Source organism: Microcaecilia unicolor, chromosome 1 (assembly GCF_901765095.1).
Source record: "Microcaecilia unicolor chromosome 1, aMicUni1.1, whole genome shotgun sequence".
NCBI lineage: Eukaryota > Metazoa > Chordata > Amphibia > Gymnophiona > Siphonopidae > Microcaecilia > Microcaecilia unicolor.
The window spans coordinates 299,045,395-299,058,480 of record NC_044031.1 but is presented as its reverse complement, the minus strand read 5'-3'; positions in this window follow the sequence as shown (position 1 = coordinate 299,058,480).

Sequence of the window (13,086 nt, the reverse complement as noted above, 5' to 3'; positions counted from 1 at the left end):
AGTAGCCCCCACACTCTGGAATGCACTGCCTGAAAGGCTCCACTTAACACAAGACTATCTCTACTTCAGGAAGCAGGTGAAAGCTTGGCTCTTCAACCAGGCCTTTAATGGAAGACGTAACTAACTCGTTAGTCTCACTCACTCACACACACAAGGAGTAACTCGGGCTGCACATAATGCAGCGGGACTTGTTTATCCACTCCTACCCTAGCTGAGATAATATTTAACCATCTCTCTGACCTCATGTGCAATTTTCTTTAAATCAGTCACCTTACTCCCTCACTCTTCTAACTCTCTTACCTATCTATATGTTACATCTTTGCTTTACCCCTCACTATCAATTAAAATGTTCTATTGTGTTGATATTGTAAGTAGTATACTATGCCATACTTTGTATTGTTTTTTTATATTTTTACTGCTGTAATTGCCTATTGCTCATGTTTGATCTATTCTTACTGTACACCGCCTTGAGTGAATTCCTTCAAAAAGGCGGTAAATAAATCCTAGCAAAATAACAAATACAAAAATAATACAAGCAGCAAGTAGGTTCCTGGAGGAGCCTAGTGGTTGGTGCAGTGAACTGTAGAGAAGGGGACACAGGTACCTATCCTACTCTAATTGGTACACTTGTGGTAGAAAGTATGAGTGCCCCAAGACCACAAAATAACTACTGAAGTCACATATAGGTGACACCTGCAGGCATAAGGGCTACTGTAGTGGTGTGCAGTTGGGTACAGTACATTTTTTGCTATTTCTGGAGGGCTCACCATACCATATAGGGGTGTTATGATGTGATGTGTATCTGGGACCTTTTTTGTGAAGTTCAGTGCAGTGCCCCCTAGACTGTCGCAGTGCTCTGCTGGGATGTCTGAGTGACTTGTCTAGTAAGGCTTTTGGCTCCTAGACATCCTAATGGCTTGTTTTTGTGTTTTTTCCTTGGATGTGTTTTTGTTTGAAAATGGCCCTTAAAGAAAGATTCACTTAGCACGAAAACATCTAAAATAAGGTGATTTTCAAAAATGACCATGTTTGGCTCTGGATTTTTAAACATTTTTTGCAAAATGTCCAAAATTTGCTTTTTGGGCCTTTAGGTTATAGGGAAATTAGGTTAGATTATGCTTTGCTTCCTAGCTGTCTAGACCAGATCTGAATTATATTTTTAATAGAATTAAGCTGTTAGCATTATTGATCCAAGCTGGTGTACCAAAGAGCATTGCAACGTGGAGCTGGACTGTTTAGGTGAGATCATGGGACAGAAGAGCTGTGTTGCAAGTCAGTAGGGTCATGATGAGCTTGGACAATTATGCCTGCCAAAAAAATGGTCATGAGGCAGGTCTGAGAAGATTCCACTTTGATGGGCCTATCAGTGAATGGGTTGTGTACTTAAGCTGACTAGGCCTTTGCATCATAGGACCAATTCCCTTGACATAATCCTTATTATGTTGGGCCAATCATTAATTGCGAAGCTCCATTACTTCCATGTTAGCCTGTCAACAGCCAATGACCGGACATACTATTAATAGCTATGGAGAAAAATCCAATATAACATGTGATTTCATAGATATTAGAGAGAGTGTGAACAGAAATGAGTGAATGAGAGTTGGAGTACATGAAAAACGGTGGTCTCCAGCCCAACAGAGGAACTAGAAAGATGTGCCTTGGAAAAAGAGGTCTTGCCAAAGAGGAGAGCAAGGATCTCTCCCTGTGCAGAGGTGAGAAATTCCTATTCAAATTGAGCTAACATCAGAAATGCTGCGACAGTGAAATTCTGTTTTAAAATCAGACTCTTTTTGGAACAGTATTAGTCTGACAGCAGATAGCACAGTCTAAGCCCATTCACCAAACAGGAGATAAGCTAGAATAAATATGTGGTATTGACTCTGTGTGGAAACATTAAACATAACTTCTTATTAGTTTTGCTATTTGTATACACTAACCATGCAGTATTTATTTATTTTTTTATTTTTCGAGGGGGCAGAGAATAGGCATGAAAGTGCTATTCAGCAAGACATTGGCATTAGCATGCACTAACTGAATAATGTTATCTAAATATGAGAACCCTTAACGCCTCCTATATAGGAGATGGTTAGAGCCCCCACATTCATTTTTTTCAGTGGCCATGAGCTAATAATAACATTAATGCATAGCCAGAAAAAGAAAGAATTGAAAAAAAAAAAACCAAATTTGTGGCCAAGTTAAAAAAGGGTTTAGTGAATGGAAAGTCTCCCCTTAGGACGCGCTAAGCCCATTTTCCAGTGCAGCTTAGTAAAAGGTCTCCTGAATGAACAGTAAGAAGCACGTCCCTATTTGCTATATCTTTCTGTAAAAATTCTCACCATCACTGTTCCCTCTAAGCTAAGTGGGAGACCTCCACCTACAGTCCTGCCAGTGGGTGGTGCTGTTTCACAAAACAAATCAAGAAAGGATTCCTTACGAAGATTAAAAACATTTGAGCAGATTCGAAACACTAACATGATTGCTTGCACAACTTTGTGTGTTGTTTGGCTTGAATTATATCTCATTGTTTTTGTGAGAGTATATATAAGGTTTACATAGATACTCTGACTCCTGAAGCAGGCATATTTTTGCCAAAACACAGATTGAGTCAAGTCAAGTGTATCTGAGTTTTCAATAAATACTTTTGACTACAGTCTACCTCTAGAATTCTGCTGTTTCACTAACACATTTTCAATAGTGAGGGACAGGTAAGCTCTGCAGAACTCCAGGGAACCTGCCTGTCATAAGTACATAAGTAGTGCCATACTGGGACAGACCAAAGGTCATCAAGCCCAGCAATCTGTTTCCAACAGTGGCCAATCCAGGTCACAAATACCTGGCAGTATCCCCAAAAAGTACAAAATATTTTATGCTGCTTATCCCAGAAATAAGCAGTGGATTTTCCCCAAGTCCATTTTAATAATGGTCTATGGACTTTTCCTTTAGGAAGTCGTCAAACCTTTTTTAAACCCTGCTAAGCTAACCACCTTTACCACATTCTCTGGCAACGAAATCCAGAGTTTAATTATACATTGAGTGAAGAAACATTTTCTCTGATTTGTTTTAAATTTACTACTTTGTAGCTTCATTGCATGCCCCCTAGTCCTAGTATTTTTTAGAAAGAGTAAACAGATTCATCATGTCTACCCATTCCACTCCACTCATTATTTTATAGACCTCTATCATATCTCCCCTCAGCTGTCTTTTCTCCAAGCTGAAGAGCCGCTTTAGCCTTTGCTCACAGGGAAGTCGTCCCATCCCCTTTATCATTTGTGTTGCCCTTCTCTGTACATTTTCTAATTCCACTATATCTTTTTTGAGATGCAGTGACCAGAATTGAACACAGTATTCGAGGTGCGATCTCTAGTGATTGAAAAACAGAATATTGAATCATCATCACCCACTGACAGCAATGCAGTTGGAGAACTCCCACTCAGCTTAGAGCAGTGGTTCTCAACCAGTGTGTCGGGACACACTGGTGTGTCACCAAGAGCTTGGAGGTGTGTCACTAAAAATTTAACAAACAGCACGCTTATGTTTTACTTAAAATGTGTGAGGTGGATTGGGGAGAGCTGAGAACCAGGAAGTCATATGCTTAATTTCCATAACTAGTCCCTACTTCCGTCATCAGCCCCTACTGGAAATGTTGTAGGACTAGGGCACACCACTTTCCACCCCAGCAGTCACTACCATTGCATCTGTATTTCTCTTGCATCGTTGTCAGCTGCAAATTGTATTGCTCAGTGTGTCATGCACATGAACATTATCTGTTAGGTGTGTCACAACAGAAGAAAGGTTGAGAGCTACTGGCTTAGAGGGAACAGTGCTCACCACTCTGTCTCATATATAATTTAAGACTAGGTAATTTGAATCATTTATTCCCTATTTCATCAAGCTTTTTCAGGTAGCTAGATTGCTCAATGTGCTATACGTTTTTTTTTTAAATCTTTCTTCAGGAACTACACTTGTTTTTTTTTTTTATATATATAGTTGTGTCATTTAATGTTTCCAGCTGAAAGCTATGGAATATGAATGATGGTATATTTCACATAAAAATTAGTGTAGTATTCTGCATTCCAGAGCATGATTGAGAATCTGTGCATACAAAACCTCTTTCAAATGCTTGTAAGTTGAAAGATCTTTGTGAAATGAAGCATCCATGCTTGTGCAGATGGTTCTTTCCATTAGCCTCCCAGTGATCTGACACTAATCATTCTTTTCTATAGTATATGTTATAAGCATCATAGATAAAAGTTGACACTTTTGTAATGTCTACGAATTACATTCTACTAATGGAGTTAATGCAGACCTGGCATTCATTTAAGAAAGATCTTTCTCTGGCAGCACAGTTTAGTGGTAATAACACTGAACATTTAGACAGATGATCAAATATGTCTGGCTTTATTCTCTGAATGATGTTAAGCTAATTTCATCATAGTGAATGTTCTTTACACATGCAGTGTAATTCCGAGCCATGCAATGAAATCCTGTTCACTTTTCAGAAGCAATTGGCACATCTATATACAGTATGATGAAGATACGTGAGCAGACTATGAAGCATTTCAGCTCTGTGCTCGCACGCACTTGTGTGATATGCTTTCACGTCACTGCATTAAAAATGTATTTCCTTATTTTTATGTATTTATATATAGCTCATGCCTTTCATTGGTAGCTCAAGGCAACTTACATTCAGATGCAATAGGTATTTCCCTGTTCCCAGATAATAAAAGGGTCCCTTCTGGGTTAGTGTACTAAGACCTTTATCATGAAAGAGCAGGATACTAGTGTATTATCTACATGCTTTATTTACCAAATTAAATGCACAATGGGAAGCTGTTCCATAAACTTTTCTGATGAAAACTAGAGCCTGTAGTGTTAAATATTCACAACTTGTAAATTTAATCTGCAAATCTTACTGCTTCTTTCCACAGCAATCTTCCAGAGCACTCTACAATATACCTACATGGGTCAATATTCAGCTGGCAGTGGTCAGCGTGTTTTAAAATGCTGACTATTGCTGGCTAAATTAGCCCCGGATATTCAGTGCTGGACCATGTCTGCAAAATACTTCACGTTGGTCACATTTGCAAAATATGGTTTGAGCTTTACCAACTACAGCATAAACGACCACATTCTAGAAACAGAAATGTATAGAAAAGAACTGGAGACCTCGACATTCGTAGATGACTATAAAGCCAAACTTCTACTCCTACTAATCCATGTTGTGATTAAACTAATTCTACAATACTGGAAAGAATTTACTAAACTGGAATATATCCAGTGGTAGAACACTATTTGTTTAATCGCACAAAATGAACGTGTGGCTGTGGAGAAAAGTAGAGCGCTAAAGTCTTTTGATAGGATTTGGTCTCCATTGCAAGAGTTTGCCACTATTTCTAACTGAGTTTGTCATTTCATTCTAGGTACCTTTTGTGGAACTTCAATAAGGACTTTCATGTGCTATTGCTTTCTTTTTTGGCCATTTTATAGTTGTAATGTCAGTGTTTTTACATTGTTGTAACATGTTAAAATCAATAAAACTTTTGAACTAAAAAACAACAACAACAAATTGATTCTACCTGCAGTCCAACATCAGATAATCAGAAATAGAAATACATTTCTTCCTGTACTTTGCAACATGCAAAGAGATGCTACAGATGCAGATTCCCACAACTGGCATATCAAACTGGAGGAGTAACCTAATGGTTAGAGCACGGGGCTGAGAACTAGGGAAGCCAGATTCAAATCCAACTGCAGCTCCTTGTGATCCAGGGAAAGTCACTTAACTCTCCATTGCCTCAGGTAGAAATAGATTGCAAGCCTCTGGAGACAGGAAAATACCTACTACAGTATACCTGAATGTCTCACCTTGAGCTACAGGTGAAAAAGGCATGAGCTAGTTTATTCTTGGTTATTTTACTGTTGTTATGCTGTTAACAAAATTGTAAGTTTTATGTTAAACTGTACCTGCTGTACACCGCCTTGGGTGAATCTGTTCATAAAGGGCTCAAACTAAAGGCCGTTTACTAAGCTGCACTATAGACATGCTAGTGTTTTTAGCACACACTAAAAATTAGTGCGTGCTAATGCTAGAGACACCCTTAGTATAAGGAAGTAGCACGGGAAGGGAAAGGGCGGCCTGCTAAAAATAGACACAAAATAGAAAGCACAAGAATCACAAAGAAGAACATGGATTTGAAGGCAAGAGTCATCCATCTGAAGAAAAAATAATAATTTCCTGAAATTGGTCCCCCCCTTTTTTTAAATAAAACCAGTCAGTGCATACCACACAGAGATCAAACAATCAGCTTACCTCAGCAATGAACAGAAAGCAGCATAGAATTGCCAAACAGAGTTTATTGTACTTCAGTATTATGTACTAGACTTCTACAAATCTAAATTTTGTAACCGCCTTTTTTAGCAATATGTAAGCCACATTGAACCTGCCATATGGTGGAAAAATGTGGGATACAAATGCAATAAATAAAATAATTATCCAGCTGAATAAATGTGCTCTGTTACTCCAGACTGACAGATGCTGTGCCTCAAAGGCATACAGGTGAGGAAGGGGAGGGGAGGGACCCAGCACTACCAGGTGTCACCCTAGCTGACAGCACCACTGTGTCATTCTGCATCAGAAGACTTCCTTGCTAACCAGCAGAACCCCTAGCTCAAACTGAACCTCAGAACTTGCCTGGACAGGGACAAAAAGTAAAGCACCAAGAGGAGCCGCATAATCCTTCCACTACCTGCTAGAAGACAAAGAAAATACTGAACATTCCAAGCTGCATGATACCCTTAAGGGACAAATTACTTGGAACTATTTTCTCTGTCTCCTTCTGCTCGTGGATGGGCATGGACTGGTCTGGTATGGATGCAAAGAAATCATTTATTGTCCTATGATATATAACCAGTATCAAATTTAGCCTTATCAGCTTTACAAACTTAGGGGTCCTTTTACTAAGCTGTGGTAAGTGCTAGTGTGAGCTTACTGTAGCTTAAATGGCTTACAATGGGATGTGCTCAGGTGTCCTGAAGTAATTTTCAAATCTGTATGCGCAAACCACATGCTAAAATATATTTTATTGCAGAGGGGCAGTGTCTGTGGATGGAGGGTGGTCATTTCTGTGCTAATCAGAGCATCTACAGTACCGCACACTAACTGATTAGCGCAGGATTAGCACATGCACTCTTACCGCTTACAAAATAGATGTTGGTAAGGACTCACATGCTATATTTTTAATAGCCACATGCTAATGGCAAAATTAGCACATGATTACCAATCCTATTGAAAACTAATATAGCAAATATCTTGCTGCTTAGAATGATCAAATAGTCAATAGAAGCAAGAATATTGAACTAGACTTGTTGTTCAATCAAGTTGGATTTTTTTACATTTTCAAAATCAATTCATTAAGAGGGAGGAAAGACCTCAGAAGCTCGGCTTGTTGTCAATATTTTTACAACTGGAACAGCTGTGCGAACATCCTCATAGGTCAGGAAAACCTTCTCAAATTGTTTTTAGAGCATTTTTATACTTTTGATTAATTCTGTTTCAAGGGAGTCCATCTCTTGCTTATTCGGTTTGCTCAACAGAGCACCTCCGTTTCACAATATGCTTCATCGGGAGCCAAACCGTCAGCTTCACATTTTTACAATCCTAATCACAGAAAGAACTTGTCAGTGATTTATAGAGCTACATGGACTTATCGGCTTCAATTCTGTCCTAAGCTTTATTAAGTCTAAGTTTTAGTTTTAATTGTAGAGGTGGTTTAAGTGTTAATATCTATCTATCAGGTAACAATAGATATAAACGCTTAAACCAACTCCCTTGAAACAGATAAGTGCTTTTAAAGTCCTATAATTGAATTGGAAATCACTGATTTGATGCTAGCAATAATGTATAAGCAACTAATGTGACTGATCAATAAAGAATTAATCAAAAGTATAAAAATTCTCTCAAAACAATCTGAGGAGGTTTTTCTGACCTATGAGGATGTTCGAAAGGCTGATCCAGCTGTAAAAATATTGACAACAAGCCGAGCATCTGAGGGTCTTTTCCTCCCACTTAATGAATTGATTTTGAAAATGTAAAAAATCCAGTTTGATTGAACAAGTATAATTCATTATTCTTGCTTCTATTGACTGTTTGAAAATTAGCACATGGCCATGAATTAAAAAAAATAGGAAATTCAGCCATTTTATGGCTGTGGTAAAAGTGGTATTAGTGCATGGGAACACCCATTTGGGGGCACGCTGAGGTCACTTTTTACTGCAGTTTAGAAAAGAGACCCTCAGATCTTTTTGGACAATGGTACTCACAAAGACTATTCTTCCCAATGTGCATCACTTTGCATTTATTCACTTTAAATTTCATCTGTCATCTGGATGCCTAGTCTTTTAATTTACTAAGGTCCCTCTGCAATTTTTTACAGTCCACGTGTTTTAACAACTTTGAATAGTTTTGTCATCTGCAAATTTAATCACCTCACTTGTTTGAATTTCCAGATCATTTATAAATATGTTAAATAGCCCAGTCCCAGTACAGATCCTTGCATCACTCCACTATTGACCCTCCTCCATTGAGAAAAAATGGCCATTTAACCCTACCCTCTGTTTTCTGTCTAATACCCAAATCGTAACCCAACATTGCTTCCATTCCCATGAGTCACTCATGAGGAACTTTGTCAAAAGCTTTCTGAAAATTTAGATACACTGTATCGACCGGCTCACCTTTATCACTATATTTATTCATACCTTCAAAGAAATGAAGCAAATTAGTGAGGCAAGACTTCCCTTGGCTGAAACCATGCTGACTCCCATTAAACCACGTTTGTCTGCGTGTTCCATAATTTTATTCTTTATAATAGTTTCCACTATTTTGCCCAGCAATGAAGTCAGGCTTACTGGTATGTAATTTCCTAGATCAACCCCTGGAACTTTCTTTTAAAACTGGTGTTACATTGGCCATACTCTAATCTTCAGGTATCATGGACAATTTTTACAACAGCTTACAGATCACTAACAGCAGATCATCAGCAATTTCATGTTTGAACTTTTTCAGTACAACTAGGGTGCATGCCATCTGGTCCAGGTGATTCATTACTCTTTAACTTGCCAATTTGAGTTAATAAGTCTTCCCAAGTTCACTGAGATTTCTTTCAGTTCCTCTGCATCACCACCTTGAAGGGTACAGGGAGATATCTTCCATCTTCTTCTGTAAAGACTGAAGCTGAAGCACAGAATTCATTCAGTCTTTCTGCTGTGGCTTTGTCCTCCCTGAGTGTCCCTTTTGCTCCTTCATGATCTAATGATCCCATGGATGCCCTCACATTCTTTCTGCTTCTGATATACCTGAAAAAGTTGTTACTGTGAGTTTTTGCGTCTGTGGCAAGTTTGTCTTCATATTGATTTTTAGCCTTCTTTATCAATGCTTTTGAAAATAACTTACTATTGCTTATGTTGCTTCTTATTTTCTTTATTTGGGTCATTTTTCCATTCTTTGAAGGATGTTCTTTTGGCTCTAACAGTGTTTTTCACTTCACCTTTTAACCATGCTGGCTGTTGTTTGCTCTTCTTTCCACCTTTGTAAAAAATGTGGAATACATCTGTTCTGGGCTTCCAAGATGGTATTTTTTAAAAATCATCCATGCCTGATTTAAAGTCCCTAACCTTTCCATCCAATCCTTTTAGCTTCTTTTTAACCATTTTCATCATTTTATCATAGTCACCCTTTTGAAAATGAAATGCTGCTACAGTAGATCTCTTTTGTGACTTCACTCCAGATATGAGCTCTGATCTGATCATGTTATGATTCCTGTTTCCCAGCAGACTCAACACCATTTCTTCTCGTACTATGCCCTGAATTCCTCTATGGACAAGATCTAAAATAGCTCCCCCTCTTGTCAGTTCCTGGACCTGTTGCTCAAAGAAGCAGTCATTTATTATGTCTAGGAATTTTACCTCCCTAGTGGTCTCTGATGTAACATCCAATCAATACTGGGTAACTGAAATCATTCATTATTATACTGTGACCCAATTTGCCAGCTTTCCTAATTTCTGTAAACATTTCTTCATTTTTCTGTTCACTCTGACCCGGCAGACAGTAGTACAGCCCTACCAGTATACTCTTTACCTTCACCAATGGAATTTCTATCTATAAGGATTCCACGCTGCTGTTTCATGTAGAATCTTTATTTTGTTTGAATTCTCTCTTTGCAGTCAAACCACAGCGAAGGTGACACAAAACATAATGTAAAAAAAGAAAACATCCAATGGACTCAGGTAGTTCACATCAGAAGTTTTATTCAACATAGCCAATGGACTCAGCACAAATCGTGTTTCAGCCACAAAGGCCTGCCTCAGGAGTCCCTAAACAGTAAGAGATGCACATGTAAACAAATATCATTAAAACATAAAAAGCAAATTAAAAAATCAAATAAAAAATGAATGATGACACAGTTATCAAATATATGTAAAATCTCACAATCATAAAATCATCATAGCGTCACTAGCACACATTGCTCAAAAACATGTGTATTCATGTCAGATAAAACACTAGTCTAAAGTGGATACACCACCAAAATAACTGTGTGGTAGATGCTATCAATAGAAGTCACAATTGTAAGTATAAAACTGTTTGAGATCTACATTCAATGGGGGCACTAATGCTAAAGAAAAGACTGTAAGGTAACGTTAATAAAACTGTCTGTGTAAGTAACAGATATGAGATGTAAACCTAACCAAATCTATAAAGATAAATAAACTGTAAACAAATATATATGTAAAAGAGCATAGGGAACAAGCTCTCTGTATGGAAACAGTACCTTTAGTGTCGATGTATTCAACTCTTTAGCAATCTATAACGTTCTGAGATCAACACACCTAGATGGCAGAATGGGGTGGTGTGATGAAAAACAAACAATAGCTCAAAACAGAAAGTTCAAAAGAGACTGCCAACTGCATTAGATAGTAAAGAACAGCTAGGAAAGCAAACATATGGCCCAATTCAAATGATGGCTATAACACCTCAGAGAGGTACTGAGAACAGGAAACTCTATGTGACGCCAATCCCGAGCAATGATAATAGACCACAGTAATGATAATGGACCAGATTAAAGCTTCAATATAGTGTGTGAGCATTAACCAAGAGAAACAAATACATATGTGAAAAAAACAAGCAGCGCCAGAGTGTACCCAGCGGTAATCAGGCAGTGCCGTGTGCTGCCCGGTTACCGCTGGGTTAACATGGGAGCCCTTACCGCCACCTCAATGGGTGGTGGTAAGGGCTACCCCCCTGAAATGGCCATGCGGCAAGTACTTGTTGCCTTCCCATTTCCTGTAGGAAAGCGAGACTTCCCTTTTACCAGCTGTGGTAAAAGGGGGCCTTGGTGCATGTGTGACACACACGCCGATGCCAGCGCCGGCCCCCTTTTGCTGCAGCTTGGTAAAATGAGCCCTTAACCCTCCATTGCCCCAGGTACAAATAAGTACCTGTATATACTATGTAAACCACTTTGAATGTAGTTGCAAAAACCACAGAAAGGCAGTATATCAAGTCCTTCTCCCCTTTTTTTTAAATTCACTTTTTTTTTAACTTCACAAGTAGCTTGTTTTTGGGCTTTTTCCCACTAGTGGGAAATAAGTGAGGTTGGCCTTTCTGCTCACTACACCTCCTGAGTGACTCCATGGTCAGCATGCATGCGCATTGCGCAGTCCAAAGGGGGGCTTGAAACGTTCTGTGGTTCAGTTCTGTGTGTATAGGTGTGAGTGCGCGCGAAGAGAGTGAGAAGTGGCGGTGAAGCTTTTCTCTTCTGCTGAATCAAGGTCAGTCAGCAGTTTTTTATTAATGGTCCTGGGAAACTTTCTACTACCTGACAGCAAGGTTTTATAATGTCTAGAAAAGAGATGTATTTACTGCTGTATTTAATGGTTTTGATCGGGAAGCAGTTTGTAGGAGCAATAATCTTATAGTTCGATGGCCTTGGTTGAGAAAGTGCAATTGATGTACTGGAGTTATTTTATGTTCTTACATACGTTGAAAAGAGTGCTTCAGTGTTTGATTAATCTTCACAACATATTTAAAAATGGGCTTATTTTTGAGCTTGGTTTTGAACTGATATCACTTGTTTTGGGCTTGTTTTTTTAAGCAAAGCATGCTTGTTCTTCCAAGACTACCTGGCAACACTGATTAGGGGGGTGCTTCCTAATGCACTGGCTTTCCATCTTTAAAGTATAGTGCGGCAGCCCCGAAAGTCTTTGGTTTCATGCCTTCCTCCAGTTGTTGCTTTTCGTATTCCAGACTAGCAACATCAACAGCAGTGATGGAAGCCAACAAGGTAAAGATATCAGGATTGCATAGTGGGGTCTGTACTCTATATCCTGCAGCTGCCAATCCTGCCCCTTTGATGTCACTTCCAATCCTGAAACAGAGATGGCAGCCTCAGGTAGGTAGAATGCAGGCCCTGTGATCATGATATGTTTTAACTTGTTCTGCTGCTGCTAGTTTGGAGCAGGAGCAGCAGCAGCATTTGTGTGTGTGTGGGGGGGGGGGGGGGGGGGGGGGGGGAGGGGGAGGGGGAGTGACAGAGAGAAGAGATACAGTTGGAGAGAGTGGAAATGTGGATCATGTAAAATGGAGAGACAAGGGTACAGGTTAGATGGAAGGGGGAGGGGTAGAAGATGGATGGAAGGAAGGAAGAGAAAGAGGGCAGACACCATGTAGAAGGGAGACAGAGGTCTGGCGCTGTATAGAAGGAAGAGAAATGGCAGACACTGGATGGAAGGGAGAGAGAGGGCAAACAATGGATGGAAGGGGCAAAGAAACAGGGCAGTCACTGGATGCAAGGGGCAGTGAGGGCAGATGCTGGATGAAAGGAAGAGAGAGGACAGATTCTGGATGAAAGGGAGAGAAAGAGGGCAGAGGTGGTCCACCGGCTGAGGGAATGACGTATTACCCCACAGCTGCTGGACTGTGCCTTCAGGAGAGGTTGAAAGAAACAGGCAGACTGGCTGAAGTCCTGCTGCATCTTCAGGCCTTTGAATTGAGATACAAAAGGGCTTCAGTGGGATCCTGCATGACTTGGAACT